We start from the raw sequence: 17767 nt of genomic DNA, 5'->3' as shown, positions 1-17767 counted from the left end.
CTAGTGTCCTCACTATAGACTTTTTAGTCGCTGGGCACCCTGCTTGAAGACGTATGGGTAACGTAATGATTGCATTTCGAAGGCAAATAACATTTTAAAGATAAATAACTAATGAATTAAGACTTAGTAACTAATTAAGGTTATGAATTCCATGGCTGATGGGTTTGTTTTGAAATTCAAAACCCATGACTGATAGGTTTGTTTTGAAATTCCAACCCTATTTGGCAGTTTGAAACACTGAGAACCATATGACCTGCTCTGGTTTACAGATTTAATTTTAACTACAGTTTACCAATCCCCCTCCTCGTTCCTCCAGGAGGAATCAGCTCTGTACACATTGAATTCAATGTTTATTTTATGCATACAAGAGACCGAATGGTGCGTGGAAGTTTATCTTTCAAGTTTTGATGATGTCGAAATAATAGTTTCAGGATACCAATTCCAGTAGACTGTCCTACTTCAGGGTTTCTGTTATTGAAAGGAAGCCTTTACTTACCTTTTCCAAGCAACTTCGTCCATTTTGCTGGTAATTCCCAATCCCAATCGCTTCCAGATCATTGCTTCTTGTGTCTCTGTGATCTAACTCTATCAATTTTATAGCGGCCTGTATCCCATATTCATCAGAAACCTTTACATACCTCTGCCAGTTCGAAAATCATGAAAATTTACTTTAATACTTGCAAACGGGCGACTATTATCTTCCATTTGATCGGCTTATTATTCATTCTCGGTTTTCCTTCCGTTATATCAGTCGAGCGGTCATATAAATGCAATAATGCTTCTACTTACGCTGATGGAAGTACATTTTCCAGCAATTTGAATAGGGTAATGGGTGATCTTGTGAAGAAAGCACCTCAAACAGGGTTCAACACTTCTTTCTATGGCAAAAGTCCTAACAGAATCTATGGCCTCCTCCAGTGCCAAGGTAACATATCTAAACAAGACTGTTCAATCTGTTCACAAGCAGCAAACGATAGTGTTATACAACTATGCGGAAATGAAGTCGGCGGTCGAGTATGGATGGATAACTGCTTCCTGCGATACGAGAAATTCGACTTCATTTCAAAGCTAGACACCGACGGGAATTATCTGGAGAACGTAAACGACATTAGTAGTAATGTAAATAGTTTTAGGAGCACCACTTCAGATCTCCTTTCCAACCTTTCTGATCAAGCTTATGCTCCTGCAAACAAGGGATTCGCTGAAGGAACAGCTGCGGATTCTTCTATTGGAACCATTTATGGTCTGGTTCAGTGTTGGAGAGATATATCCATCAACGACTGCAAATCTTGTTTGCAATTGGCAAGGTCTAACCTCTACCAATGTTGTTCTATTAATCAAGGAGCTCAAGCTATGTTGGGAAGCTGCACGGCCCGATATGAAATATACCGGTTTTTTGACACTCCTAGTGGAGGGAATAGCCCATCTCCACCTCCACCTCCACCTCCGTCCGCCGCCTCCAGGGCAAACCCTCCGACAGTAGCTGCTCACGCTCCTTCGGCTAAAGGAACTTCACGCACCACGTCAAGTAATCTCTCTCTCTACTGCTTCTACTTTTATCATTCGCCGCTCTTCAGTATTATACAAATTGATTGCAATTTCAATTTCTGTAAATAACATATTGCATGATCTACTCTACAGAAGGTTCTTCTTCAAAAACTTTACCCATAATATTGGGGATCGTGGGAGGCGTGGTTCTAGCGTTAATGGTCTGTTTGTTTGCCATGTGGAGGAGATTGAAGTCTGCCATTTCACCCAGGCAAATAACCCATGCGCAGAAGGAAGGTAGAATCTGCACTTTGGGCCTCTGTTTCGCATGGCCAAACTTATGTTATCTCATCAAATGAGATTCTCATTCACCTTTTTTTGGTCTACACAGAAACACATGAGAATGATCCAGAATCGACGCTACTCAATCAGAAGCAAATTCTCTTCACCTTAGAAGCTCTCGCAGAAGCAACGGATAATTTTGATGAAAACAAGAAGCTTGGAGAGGGAGGGTTTGGCCCTGTATACAAGGTATGTATGCACCTAATATTATTATTAGCATATGAAATTGCATGACTTAACGAAGACGAAGAGGGTTTTTCCCATGGGTTGTTGATACCGTTAATTCTTTCAGGGAATAACCAGAAACGGAGAGGAAATAGCAGTGAAAAAATTGTCTGTAAGATCTGGACAGGGAAAACGAGAGTTTATGAATGAAGTGCAGCTTGTAGCCAATGTTCAACACCGAAATCTAGTAAAGCTGCTTGGGTGTTGTGCCGAGGGACCAGAAAGGTTGCTTGTCTACGAGTATTTCCGGAACAAGAGTCTTGACACCTTTCTGTTTGGTAAGTAACTTTGGACATTTTTTGGTTGAGAGAAAGATGATAAATCTTTTATACATTTAATCGGATTGATTATTTAAAATCTTTCGAATTCTGTATTCTTGAAATACAAATACAGATCCAGAGAAGAAGAGGCATCTTGATTGGCATAAACGCTATAACATCATAATGGGTATAGCGCGTGGCCTTCTTTATCTTCACGAGGATTCACAGTTGCGAATTATTCATAGAGACATTAAAGCCAACAATATTTTGCTGGATGAGGGATTGAATGCGAAGATTGCAGACTTTGGGTTAGCAAGACTCTTTCCTAAGACGAGTCCCATATCCAAACAAGAGTTGCAGGGACATAGTAGGAATATTTCCCTTTACCCTTCCCTAATAAAATTTATGAACAGTTCACTTTTATGCAATCGTGGGATTTAGGCACATAAAACGCCCTACTTACTTGAAGAATTTTGGTTGGAGTATGCAGCGGTTACATGGCGCCAGAGTATGCAATGCAGGGGCAATTATCTGTAAAGGTTGATGTCTATAGTTTTGGAGTGCTGGTCCTTGAGACTGTAAGTGCAAGGAAAAATAATGATGCCAATCTCCCCGATGAAATGCAAAGCCTATTAGAATGGGTAAGATTTTATTTCACGAATGTTTTTTCTATATGAGCAACAGCGGTTGGAGATAATGGAGATGTTAAGTGAGTAGGCCTTTGCCTTGGATATTTGTGATGCAGGCATGGAAATTATACAAGCGAGGGTGTCTTCTAGATATGATAGATTCCACATTGACCGAAACATGCAGGGAGGAGCAAGCTTTAAGATGCATTCAGGTTGGGCTTCTATGTACCCAAGCAGATGCAGGCCTCCGTCCAATTATGTCTAATGTTATCTTGATGATCTCCAGCGCTTCTGTGACATTAGCAAATCCAACGAAGCCTGCATTTGTAAAAAGTAGCGACAGCAGCCGCGGAGGATCCACAGCCGGCAGCTCTAGCAGTGGGATTCAGCAGTCACGGTCCTCTGCCACCGTATCTTATGTGTCGTCTGCCTCTCCACAGAATCCTTTGGTTCCTTCCCTAAATGATGTCACCATTAGTGAATTGGAGGCTAGGTAGGCACAAAATCTTCACGGCCCATTCACCGTTAGTAAATTGGAGGCTAGGTAGGCACATAATCTTCACGGTCCATTCTAAATAAAGTGGGTTTGAGACTATTGAAAAAAATAGTAAAGTGGGTTTCAGTGGATAACAGTATTTTAATGGATGTGAAAGTGGTACTTCAACATCCATTTTGTTTCTGCACATATTTCCCATTACTAAAATGAAGTCACAGAAGGCTGGCCTTCGAGATTCAAGATTTTCGCGGAGGCATTTATTGATTAGAGCCGTGGTAGTAGCTTCTTTCATGCCCACACAACTCTGAAATCAGTTATGCATAATAGCTGTGGTAGTGATTAGTGAGCACCTGCTGTGCTTGATGAATGAATGGCAGATGTATACACTTTATAAATTTTACCCAAAATTTTATCATTAGCGTACCATTCAGTATATTTGAAGGGTTATCTGGGAATCTGGGATTTTAGTCGAATGCCGCTTTCTGACAAATTTGAAGAATTTCCTATGGTATTCATGCTGTCAACCATTTGTGAGGCACTGAAGTCTATTTGGTGGCAATGTTATAGTCTCTTAAGCAAGTGCACTATGATTATGTTTTGTTAATTTATTAACAAAATTAAGCCGGCCTCCATTGTAGTATTATTGTACTCTTGTTTTTCTTTTACTTCATAAAATATGATATCCGTATTGTATCTTACTGTATAAATATTTCTCTGTTTTATTAGAAAGTGTTTCCAGTTATAATGCTCTGAGTAGTGAATGTGATTTTTTTTTAACATATTTGGATATTTTCCAGATATCTTAATAGATTTTATTAATATGTGGAGTTTTTATAGGAAATAAAGTGGATGACTACTCAACCTCGAAGGTTTGGCTTATGCCAAAAAAACCAATAGCTTCATAAGAAAAGTGAAACTTCAGATTATGCTAAAGTATGCCACTTAAATGAAAAGTGAAACTTTAGAGTGTGCTAAAATATGTAAGTGAAGTGGGGCAGGCGTTGAGAGTGATCATAATTGCACTTCTTTGCACTCAAAGTTCTTCGGGTGACCAACAATGTCGCAGGTTTTGGGAATTCTAAGCAACAATTCAGAGATTGGTGTTCAGCCTACACAATCAGCGTGTATAGATACCACATCAGAAACATAAGCAGCTTGAGAAGGTGATACCTTTTCACGTTAAGTAAGTAGATTAACGGATGCCATGTTTTGGTAAATTATTTAATTATTGCTTTATTAAGGCGATAAAATATATATACAATCCAGCCATGAATGATTTGAAAAAGATTTATATATTTCACGATTATAAAAACATATCAAAGTTATAAGATAACTTGTTTGATCATGAGATATATTCATATCTCAAGGACCACAAAAATTGACATGCAAATATATAAAATTTTAAAATAAATTATATAGATTGCTTTTAAAACAAATATATATGATTTAAGAAAATAAAGTGGTATAAATTTAGGTTTTGGATTATATGTATATAGAGGGGTTGTATTTTATTAGATTTTTTTGTTGGTTTGAAAATTTAGTAATAAAAAATATGAAATTTATAAAATAAGTGTTATAAAAATGTGAAAAAGTAGATTTGATCATGAGATATGAGATATATTAGAATGATTTTAAATATATATAATATTAAACAAAATTGATAGGCAGAGTTTGTCAAAGATATATTTACCAAACAAATTAATATATGTATTTTTAGATATGTCTTTTTAGATTATGATTTTTTTTTAAATGTATAAATGGATTAGTACTTTGAAAATATTTTTGAGGCACTCCAATTCTAAAGATTGAACAATTTAAATTTGAGTATTTTTTTTAAATTCCTCTGAAATTTTGATTTATATAATGATTTGTTTTTTCTCTATCTGTTTTTTGCATTTAAAAATTCATTTTAAATAATCTCCATAAATATTTAATTTTATATTTAACTTCATAAATAATTTATTTTATATAGTTTATATTTATTATATATATATATATATATATATATATATATATTAAATGGTTAAATTTCATAAATATATTAAAAATTATTTTTTTTATTGAATTTCGGTTCTCCTTCAATATTTAACCTTTTAAAATCAATTTTTAGACTCGTCTAGGAGTCTTTGCCTTCCTCATTTATCTCAGTGCTTTACACATGGTGTTAGGGTTTAGGAGTCATTAGGTCATAAACAGGAAATTAAAAGGTTCTTTAAAGAAAACATATTAACTAAATTGAATTACATTACAAGTGGGTCATGTGATGCACTCATGAAGTTTGGATTATTCTTTTGGAATAAACTATATTTCTTTTGAGCACCACAAATGAAATCAAGATTTGAGAGGTCAAAATATATTTGTTTGTATTCAATATCATGATTGTAAAATATGGAATAATAAATTTGTGGGTGTTATTAGAAATCATTGTAAGTAAAAAAAGGTAATTAAACACCTCAAAATAGATTATATTTATAATATATTGAAATAGGTTCTATGTATAAGTGGTGTTAATTATATATTAACAAGATAAAATAGGTTCTGAGGTTACAAATCATCAACAATGTTATTAGTTAAGGAATTGTAATAATGTTTAATTCATTTTTTTTTGTATTGAATGTTGTGGTAAATTAGATATTTTTAACTTAAATGAAAATGTATTATTTATTGCGCTCATTTTTAGTAAAGTTTAATTTTATTAGGGTTCATGTATTGGTATGAGAGGTTTTGGAAGATGTTTTAGACTAGTGTTAATGAAATAGAGATATTTTTTAGCATTTAATAGTAAATAATTATGTGATTGAAATTTGAGCAAGTCTATATGTAAGAAAGAAATAATAGCCTATTTGGTACTTGTATGTCATTGGGAGACACTTTGAAATCAATATGGACATCAATGTTTGAAGTATTTCCTAAAACAAAGTATCTCATCATTAGAACAATACAAGTCAGATTAAGAAGTAAAGATAAATTTAGCCCCTCAAATACCCTTATTGCAACTAAGTTGTACAATGTTTAAAAAATTATCCATACTCATAAAATATATTTCAAAAGTTGCAACCTAATTTTTCTTCATTTTCTTTCTATACGAGTTGCAACCTAATTGTTCTGCATTTTCTTTCTAGAAGAACCAACATTGTAGGAAGGAATCAATTTTTTAAATGAAAGCTTTTGTTAAAGTCTTTCTAGACAAACAAGAATGTAGGAAAGAATCATTTTTACTTTTCAAATATATTTTATTTAACTACAATAAGGGATTAAGTACATCATAGTGAGCAAGCATCAAGTTCATAAAAACCAAATATTTCAGTGATTCAATAATAGAGAGTATACTTACCTTAAATAGAATTATGAAAACCTCTTTTTGTAATGACCCCTTAAAACTTGTAATTATGAAAGTTACCATGGTAAGAAATTAGTGTGAACTGCTAATTACTATTGTTAAAAGATATTATTTTATTTATGAAATGGAAGATATTTTGGATAAATGCTGGCAGTCTCCTAAGGGAGGATTTGAAAAAGAAAAAGAAACAGTTATAAAACTGAAAAGGAAACTAACCCCTCAGCCAGGAAGAGTCCTGGGAGGGAAAATCCCTGGTCTGTTGCGACAAAGAGGGAGAGGAAAATCTAAGAAAAAGAGGAAAAAGAAAAAGAGAAAGGGTTAAGTCTGGTGAGGACCAGATAACCCAAGCACTGAGGTGCTGGAGTCTTGTTGAGGGCTGCAGGCCTGCAAGACAGCTCGGGGGGAGAATCCAGTGAACTGATGGATCTCATGGCTGGGTGGTTAAGAGCAAACATGTAAGGTGCAGGTGAACTCCTGGAGCATTAACTCTTGTAGCTGGTAGACCAGGTACGAGTTATTCACCATTATTCACCATTATTCACCAGATTTATATCTCTGTATCAGTTTACTGGGTGTTCAGGAGGAAAATACAGTAAATCTAAGTCTTCGTTGTTATTAGATGCAAGAATATATATCATGCTCGAAACAGTTCTTATTAACACCTCAACTGGTTATTTAAACAGAAAGAATAGAGATTATCTGTCGTATATATATATTGCTTGTTAACAGAATGGAAAGTGCTGTATAGTATCTATATAGAACAGAGACAAATCATTTATATGCAAACTGTACAACCAATACATGTTGTCTATATAGAGAACGGAAATATATTTCTTTGCAAACTGATAACCAAAGCACATTATCGATATAGAGATAAAGATCTGTTATTCAAATGCAAACTATATAACTAGAGCATGAAGTCTATATAAAAGCAGAGGCACTCTAGTTATAATCAAACTGTATTCGAATCCGGAAATAGAGACCCTAGTGGTATGCGAGAAATGAAGTGTATATTAGAACAATTCAGCACGCTGCATTTAGTAGAATAAATTAAATGAAATACAGAACTGCAAGACAGTATTGTGATGCGACGGAAGACAAAGCACACGGTGGAACAGTGTCATTGTCCTCAAGCATAATATAAGACTATAACAAGAACGTAACAGACCCTGCACTGAGGGTTAGATAACATTATGTTCAAATCTATTGCAAAAGAAATCACAGCGGCATATTATTATGCTCGGAACTTATGCGAAATAAAAACCATAGTGGTATCGTTAAACATTTTCAACTGGTATAAAGAACAGAGTAAGTCGTTAATGGTGCGAGGTTGACACGAGGTCACCGGGCAACCAAACCCTGTAGAAGGGACGGCCTGGTACTGCCATGGAATAGTCGCATGTAACCAGTGAGTACGCGACTAAAACCCTCAACTAAATAAATCAAAAAACTCTGTGGTCATTGAATAACAGTGAACCTGTACAAATGTCGAGCATTATACCTTCGTAAATCAACATTATATGTGGTAAAGTAAAACAGAATGTCAGAATAAACGAAATCCATTGATAAACATATGCAAGGTATTCCATAACAATTTCTTAAAACTATTATAACAGGAAACCCGGTTGGGTATAAGAGCAGTATAAAGGTCCAAATGTCCAGAGTACTGAAGGAGGCTCTCGGCCGTCCTAAATTCATACAAAAACTTGGAAATTTAAATAGAAACCCTTATGTCAAATAACAACAGTAAACGTGCGGAGGTCTTAATTCATTTGGGTATTATGGTTCCGGCAGAGGGCCGTAAACTCTCAAACATGTAATACATGAAACCTGGCAGAATGTCGAATGGATAGTTATTCACAAACTGTATAATCAAGGATGGAAAGGCCGTCCACGATTTAAGCCAGGGTTGATCGAATGATAGAACCCTGAGCCATTAAAATAGACCGCCATGAGGAACACCTCAGGCTGGAAGAAATCACCATAAGATAAGCCATAACAATAAACCTTTCTATTAAGTTTAACCATGATTCCGGCTGGAAAATTGTAATGGTAAATACCTGTGAGTGCAGTGGCTGCATAATGACCCTTCGAGCGGTATTGAACCCCGAATCAAATACCTGTAAGCAGAATAGAAAGCAAGGGAAGCTCAGAACAATAGGAACTCCAGAGTATAAATAAGACCGTAAGCATAAGCATTATGAATTTATCAGTGCAGAAGACCTGTATATGGCGTGTAATGGAGGTCAAAGTACCTGGAATGGCGTTGCAGGTTTTCTCACTGGTGCATGGAGGGCTGCCGAGCGGAGCAGAATGCGGCCCTCTTCCAAACAGATGCAAATGAACCCGAAAACCACGGCTCGGTGGTTTATAAAACCCTTAAAACCCTTGAACCATCGTGAGCCCTTGGATCCGGTTATGTGATCTAGGCCGTTCATCCAAATGAAGAACTGGCGCGCTAAACCCCGCGAAGTTACCGAGGCTTCACATGGCCTCTGCACGGTGCTAGCCACCTGGCAGAGGTAGGTGAAGATATTAACCACGCATTCACCACTTGGCACCAGGTTTGGTCGGGTAGTAAAGCCGAAGTGTGTCACCTTTGACGTAGCTCATCGTATATTCACCAATGATCTTTAATCAAACAGGTTGATACGCTATGGAAGTAAAGATTATATTTGTATGTGTTAATATATAGCCCTGGTTGCGGTAATTAAAGGAAAAATTGTATTTACGCACATGGGTAATCCATGCTGATTATATATGGGCGGATGTTAGGCCTAGATTATACAATTAATTTATTTTTTTATGTTGGTATAATTGTCGTGGAGTCGTGACAATGTGGTATCAGAGCAGAGGTTTCAAAACTGTGGCCTCTGGAGCAGTAAGATCCAGCTGCATGGAAATTATCATATAGTATATGTATGAGAAAGAATTAAATTCCGCTAATTGGTTTCTGTTTATTAATTAGGGAACAAATACAGAAACAGCAAACCGATAACAGCCAACAGTAAAGATGGAGGGAATGCAGGGAGCGGACGGCGTTCCTCGGGAAAATCCAGAGCTGTGGATACAGCTTGGTGCAGAGACACGCAGTACCAATCTGGCGATACTGCAAACTGTTCAAGAACTGAAAGATGAAATGGCGCGTCTGCGAGAAGACAATGCGCGATTGACAGTGGAACAGGAAAGAATATTGAAGAGTCTGTCGGAAAGACAAAATCCACCATTAGCCAATCCCAGTGCGGAACAACAAAGGGCAACTGAAGAGCGAAATTATGCACCTGAATTTTCAGAGGAGAAGGAAGATCATTCTGACAATGTAGTGGAACAGCAGACGCCAAAGAGACAGAGAATGGAATTACAAGGAGAATTCCGAAAAATTAAACCTCCACATTTTGATGGAGAGCAGGAGGAAGCGGCAGAGGCTTGGTTGATTAACATTAACAAGTACTTCCAGCTGTATGAGTATGATCAGAATCTGAAGGCGCGGCTGGCCATCTTCCAGCTACAGGGCAAAGCAACCCTGTGGTGGGAAGAAATCAAAATTGTAAAAGGAGTAAGTGAACAGAACATAACCTGGGAAAAGTTTCAGAAGTACTTCAAGGAGAGATATCTAACTGAGCGTTTCTACGATGAGAAGGCACGAGAGTTCCATGATTTACGACTGGGACAGCAGTCCATGGACGTGTTCATTAACCGCTTCACCTCCCTGCTTCGCTATGTACCATATATCAAGGAGGAGAAGGCCAAGGTGCAGAGATTTGTGAGCAGTTTACCAGCCTATATAAGAGAACGTATTGAGTTTGATAATCCCAGGACAATGGATGAGGCGATTCGTAAGGCAAGAATCTGTTATCAGCAAAACAAGCAGAAAGGAGACACTTCAAATAAAAGGTGGAATGAAAGAAAAAGCAACAGAATTGCTGGTAATAGCAAGGGAAGTCGTGGTAATGGTAGCAAGGTTGCTGGTAGAGGACAGATTGGCAGAAATGTAGCAAAGAGTACCTTTCGGACTAAGCCAAGTGAGAGCAGAATCAGTGAACCACCTGCCAGGTCAGACCTTGAGGGGATGACCAGACCTCCAGTCCAATGTTGGGGTTGTGGAGGCCCACACTACGTGAAGAATTGCCCTCATCGTAAAGGAGTGGATCAAATATCTCAGATCCAAGAAGCATCAACTGTTGGAGAAGTGGCGCGCAGCATGCCAAGAATTAACGCAGCTCTGGAGGACCGTCAAGCGGAATACCAACCGAGCATGGTGGAGTTTGAAGGTAAAATTTCTAATCTTTCTATAGCTGTTCTTATTGACCCAGGAGCTACTTTAAGTTATGTTAGCCCAAAAGTAGTAGAACAGTGTAAGCTATCTTCTGAAAAGTTCAGGAACCCATGGCTGGTACAGCTAGCCACAGGAGCTAAAAGAAGAGTCTTAGCCAAAATTAATAACTGTTCTTTCAGCATAGCTGGACAGCCAATTACAGCAGACCTGAATGTGCTTCCATTGGGGTCCTATGACATCCTGATTGGTATGGATTGGCTGGAAAAGCATTGGTCGTTGGTGAACTGCAAGACCAAAACCATTTATTACAAGGATGACTTGGGACAGCAGCAAGAATTACAGGGAATTAAACACCCTGTACAGATCCGGCCTATCACTGCCTCCCAGCTAGCTAAATGTCTCAGGAAGAAGTGTCAGATTTACGCTATTCAAGTTGGTTATGCAGACCAGAAGAACAAGACATCTGCATTGGATAATATTCCGGTAGTGCAAGAATTTGTGGATGTTTTTCCTGAAGAAGTACCAGGATTGCCTCCGAAACGAGATATAGATTTCACTATAGAATTGACACCAGGGGCAGCACCGGTATCACGAGCACCGTACTGGATGAGTGTACCTGAGTTGACAGAATTGAAAATGCGACTACAAGAGTTGCTGGATAAGAATTATATCCGCCCCAGCGTGTCACCGTGGGGAGCTCCAGTACTATTTGTCAAAAAGAAAGATGGGACTCTCCGTATGTGTATAGACTATCGTCAGCTGAACAAGCTCACGATCAAGAACAAGTACCCCCTGCCTCGGATTGACGAACTCTTCGATCAAGTGAAGGGAGCAAAGGTATTTTCTAAGATCGATTTGCGATCTGGTTATCATCAGATCAGAATTAAAGAAGAAGACATTGCCAAAACCGCTTTCAGAACACGCTACGGGCATTACGAATTTGTGGTGCTGCCCTTTGGCTTGACCAACGCACCCGCCACCTTTATGTGTTTAATGAACAACGTGTTTCACAGGTTTTTGGACAAATTCGTGCTGATATTTATAGATGACATTCTGATATATTCTCGTTCCCATGAGGAACACAAAGAACATCTCTGGATGGTGCTGCAAACTCTTCGGGAACATCAGCTGTATGCCAAATTTAGTAAGTGTGACTTTTTCAAGGAGGAAATCCAATATTTGGGCCATGTGATTACTAAAGAAGGAATAGCAGTAGATCCGGAGAAGATAAGGACTATTATGGAATGGCCCATACCCAAGGATGTAGCTGATATCAGATCCTTTATGGGACTAGCAGGCTACTATCGAAGGTTTGTGGAAGGGTTCTCAAGAATAGCCTATCCTATCACGTCCTTGCAGAAAAAGGGAAAGGTATTTAAATGGACACCAGAATGTCAGCAGAGCTTTGATCGGTTGAAGCATTTACTCACTACTGCACCCATCTTGAGTATAGCAGATCCTAATAAGGATTACGTGGTATGCACTGATGCAAGTAAAGAGGGGGTGGGAGGAGTATTAATGCAAGAAGGAAGAGTAGTCGCGTATGAATCAAGGAAACTAAAGGAGCATGAGCAGAAATACTCTGCTTACGATTTAGAGTTAACAGCAGTGATCCATGCTCTGAAAATGTGGCGACATTACCTCTTGGGGAGGAAATTTCTGTTGTTAACAGATCACCATAGTTTGACCAATTACTTCAGCCAACCTACCTTGAATGCAAGACAAGGACGTTGGGCAGATTTCCTAAGTGGTTTCGATTTCGAGATTAAGCACTTAAAGGGCAAGGAGAATAGGGTGGCTGATGCCTTGAGTCGAAAGGTGCAGTGTTTGTGTGAACTTTCAGTCAGCAAGTGGCGGACCTCTCTGTTTGAGCAGATTAAATCAGCAGCAAATCAGGATGCTGAATACCAGCAGTTAAAACAACAGGTACAGCAATCAGTTAATGAAAGATTGCAGCAAGGTTATACATTGGACAATGCTGGCATGCTGTACTTTAATAAGAAGTTATATGTACCTGATTCAGATGACCTTAAGAACCTGATTTTGGACGAGTTCCATACCAGCCACTATACTGGCCATCCAGGGTACCAAAAGATGGTCACTGCATTAAGGAAGGAATACTTCTGGCCTAGAATGAAGAAGCAAGTGGTTGAGTACTTGGCAAAGTGCTTAGAGTGCCAGCAGATTAAGGCAGAACATCAGCATCCGGCCGGGCTGTTACAACCTTTGCCTATTCCGGAATGGAAATGGGAAACCATTTCCATGGATTTTATAACTGGGTTGCCTCGAACAAGGAAAAACCATGATTCCATCATGGTAGTGGTAGATAAGTTGAGTAAAGTGGCACACTTCATACCCGTGCAGTCCACCTATAAAGCGGTGCAAATTGCTCACCTTTTTATGCAAAATGTGTTCAGATTGCATGGACTACCAAAGGTAATCATTTCAGATCGGGATGTAAAGTTCACATCCACCTTTTGGAGGACGTTGTTCGCTGAGTTGGGAACATAGCTGAACTTTAGCACAGCATATCACCTGCAGACCGATGGTCAAACCGAGCGAGTAAATCAAGTGTTGGAAGATATGTTGAGGGCGTATGTGATGATGAAACCAAACCAATGGGAAGAATATTTGCACCTGGTTGAATTCGCATATAACAATGGATATCATACCTCGACACAATTCAGCCCTTTTGAGGTTCTGTATGGGCGAAAATGCCGCACACCCTCAAGTTGGGGTGGGCCTGAGGATAAGTTGAGTTTGGGTCCGGAAATGCTTAAAGAAATGGAAGACATGGTGAAAAAAGTGCGTGCCAATTTGAACGCTGCACAGGACCGGCAGAAAAGCTTTGCAGACAGAAAAAGAAGGTTTAAGGAATATCATGTTGGTGACCACGTGTTTGTGAGGATCCAAGCCAAAGGGAGCACACTGCAATGGAGCGGATGCGCCAAGCTGGCTCCTCGGTACTTTGGTCCTTTTCAGATCTTGGCTAGAGTGGGGCCGGTGGCTTACCAACTCGCCTTGCTAAGCCATATTAGAATTCACAACGTGTTCCACGTCTCTGTTCTAAAGAAATATGTATACGATCCCAAACATGTGATCCAATGGCAAGATGTTCGGGTAAGAATTAACCTCGTTGTTTGAACATGTGAATATACTTAATGGAAATTGATTAAGGATATTGATTGTCTGCAGGTCGAACCGGAAGGCGAGGTTCTGGTCGAACCACAGAGCATTCTCGACCGGAGAGAAGTGCGGCTGCGGAAACGGGTTATTCCCCAAATTAAACTGCTGTGTCAGCACTATGGGCCTGAGGAGGCTACTTGGGAAGACGAGGAGCTTATGAGGAAAGTGTACCCAGACTTATTTAAAGGGAATAGACATCGCGACGATGTCCAATCCTAGGGGGGGAAGATGTAATGACCCCGTAAAACTTGTAATTATGAAAGTTACCATGGTAAGAAATTAGTGTGAACTGCTAATTACTATTGTTAAAAGATATTATTTTATTTATGAAATGGAAGATATTTTGGATAAATGCTGGCAGTCTCCTAAGGGAGGATTTGAAAAAGAAAAAGAAACAGTTATAAAACTGAAAAGGAAACTAACCCCTCAGCCAGGAAAAGTCCTGGGAGGGAAAATCCCTGGTCTGTTGTGACAGAGAGGGAGAGGAAAATCTGAGAGAAAGAGGAAAAAGAAAAAGAGAAAGGGTTAAGTCTGGTGAGGACCAGATAACCCAAGCACTGAGGTGCTGGAGTCTTGTTGAGGGCTGCAGGCCTGCAAGACAGCTCGGGGGGAGAATCCAGTGAACTGATGGATCTCATGGCTGGGTGGTTAAGAGCAAACATGTAAGGTGCAGGTGAACTCCTGGAGCATTAACTCTTGTAGCTAGTAGACTAGGTACGAGTTATTCACCATTATTCACCATTATTCACCAGATTTATATCTCTGTATCAGTTTACTGGGTGTTCAGGAGGAAAATACAGTAAATCTAAGTCTCCGTTGTTATTAGATGCAAGAATATATATCATGCTCGAAACAGTTCTTATTAACACCTGAACTGGTTATTTAAACAGAAAGAATAGAGATTATCTGTCGTATATATATATTGCTTGTTAACAGAATGGAAAGTGCTGTATAGTATCTATATAGAACAGAGACAAATCATTTATATGCAAACTGTACAACCAATACATGTTGTCTATATAGAGAACGGAAATATATTTCTTTGCAAACTGATAACCAAAGCACGTTATCGATATAGAGATAAAGATCTGTTATTCAAATGCAAACTGTATAACTAGAGCATGAAGTCTATATAAAAGCAGAGACACTCTAGTTATAATCAAACTGTATCCGAATCCGGAAATAGAGACCCTAGTGGTATGCGAGAAATGAAGTGTATATTAGAACAATTCAGCACGCTGCATTTAGTAGAATAAATTAAATGAAATACAGAACTGCAAGACAGTATTGTGATGCGACGGAAGACAAAGCACGCGGTGGAACAGTGTCATTGTCCTCAAGCATAATATAAGACTATAACAAGAACGTAACAGACCCTGCACTGAGGGTTAGATAACATTATGTTCAAATCTATTGCAAAAGAAATCACAGCGGCATATTATTATGCTCGGAACTTATGTGAAAGAAAAACCATAGTGGTATCGTTAAACATTTTCAACTGGTATAAAGAACAGAGTAAGTCGTTAATGGTGCGAGGTTGACACGAGGTCACCGGGCAACCAAACCCTGTAGAAGGGACGGCCTGGTACTGCCATGGAATAGTCGCATGTAACCAGTGAGTACGCGACTAAAACCCTCAACTAAATAAATCAAAAAACTCTGTGGTCATTGAATAACAGTGAACCTGTACAAATGTCGAGCATTATACCTTCGTAAATCAACATTATATGTGGTAAAGTAAAACAGAATGCCAGAATAAACGAAATCCATTGATAAACATATACAAGGTATTCCATAACAATTTCTTAAAACTATTATAACAGGAAACCCGGTTGTGTATAAGAGCAGTATAAAGGTCCAAATGTCCAGAGTACTGAAGGAGGCTCTCGGCCGTCCTAAATTCATACAAAAACTTGGAAATTTAAATAGAAACCCTTATGTCAAATAACAACAATAAACGTGCGGAGGTCTTAATTCATTTGGGTATTATGGTTCCGGCAGAGGGCCGTAAACTCTCAAACATGTAATACATGAAACCTGGCAGAATGCCGAATGGATAGTTATTCACAAACTGTATAATCAAGGATGGAAAGGCCGTCCACGATTTGAGCCAGGGTTGAGCGAATGATAGAACCCTGAGCCATTAAAATAGACCGCCATGAGGAACACCTCAGGCTGGAAGAAATCACCATAAGATAAGCCATAACAATAAACCTTTCTATTAAGTTTAACCATGATTCCGGCTGGAAAATCGTAATGGTAAATACCTGTGAGTGCAGTGGCTGCATAATGACCCTTCGAGCGGTATTGAACCCCGAATCAAATACCTGTAAGCAGAATAGCAAGCAAGGGAAGCTCAGAACAATAGGAACTCCAGAGTATAAATAAGACACCGTAAGCATAAGCATATATGAATTTATCAGTGCAGAAGACCTGTATATGGCGCGTAATGGAGGTCAAAGTACCTGGAATGGCGTTGCATGTTTGCTCACCGGTGCATGGAGGACTGCCGAGCGGAGCAGAATGCGGCCCTCTTCCAAACAGATGCAAATGAACCCGAAAACCACGGCTCGGTGGTTTATAAAACCCTTGAACCATCGTGAGCCCTTGGATCCGGTTATGTGATCTGGGCCGTTCATCCAAATGAAGAACTGGCGCGCTAAACCCCGCAAAGTTACCGAGGCTTCACATGGCCTCTGCACGGTGCTAGCCACCTGGCAGAGGTAGGTGAAGATATTAACCACGCATTCACCACTTGGCACCAGGTTTGGTCGGGTAGTAAAGCCGAAGTGTGTCACCTTTGACATAGCTCATCGTATATTCACCAATGATCTTTAATCAAACAGGTTGATACGCTATGGAAGTAAAGATTATATTTGTATGTGTTAATATATAGCCCTGGTTGCGGTAATTAAAGGAAAAAATGTATTTACGCACATGGGTAATCCATGGTGATTATATATGGGCGGATGTTAGGCCTAGATTATACAATTAAATTTTTTTTTTATGTTGGTATAATTGTCGTGGAGTCGTGACACTTTTATTGGTAAATCTAAACTTAAAGTAGAGAGATATATAATATTTTAGATTGAACTCTAATTCTTTAACTTTATGATGATTTGCAATTATTTTATTTTGTTAAATGTTGAATTCTAAAATTTTTTATAATAATTTTACATATGTTTAATCCAGATCTTTTTCTTTTTATCCAGGCTCTAAATAATATTTACTTTTAGTTTACTTTTTTAGGTTATTGGAAATATTATAGAGTATCATCTGAAATTGTTACTCGAACTAGGAATTTGATGGGTAAGAAATGTTATCTCAAGTCAAGAGTAAGGGTTGTGTGGACTTATGAAGACCCCCTTACACATCCCAAGTTGGATGGTAGAATCACAATGGACATCTCATGGATCCCATCTAATAAGAGATCCACCATCAATCATATACATTATTATAAATCTTAGCTTATAAATTTTATCCCCAAATAAATCATAATTACTATTGATAGACACTAGATGCACT

At 38.6% G+C, this 17767-nt stretch overlaps 1 pseudogene across 1 annotated transcript; it reads left to right on the top strand.

The window, feature by feature from the left end:
• The first annotated feature begins 200 nt into the window (after positions 1 to 200).
• LOC149222941 (cysteine-rich receptor-like protein kinase 15) lies at positions 201 to 3619 on the top strand (annotated as a pseudogene). Its single transcript, XR_016249450.1, has 7 exons — positions 201 to 1528; positions 1642 to 1785; positions 1880 to 2019; positions 2123 to 2333; positions 2449 to 2682; positions 2806 to 2956; positions 3061 to 3619. The product of XR_016249450.1 is annotated as a cysteine-rich receptor-like protein kinase 15 (transcript).
• The last annotated feature ends 14148 nt before the right edge of the window (positions 3620 to 17767 follow it).

This window comes from Pinus tabuliformis, chromosome Q, assembly GCF_031772625.1.
Source record: "Pinus tabuliformis cultivar Carrire ecotype Pingquan chromosome Q, CPIR1, whole genome shotgun sequence".
Lineage (NCBI taxonomy): Eukaryota > Viridiplantae > Streptophyta > Pinopsida > Pinales > Pinaceae > Pinus > Pinus tabuliformis.
This window is presented reverse-complemented; position numbering and strand designations above follow the sequence as displayed.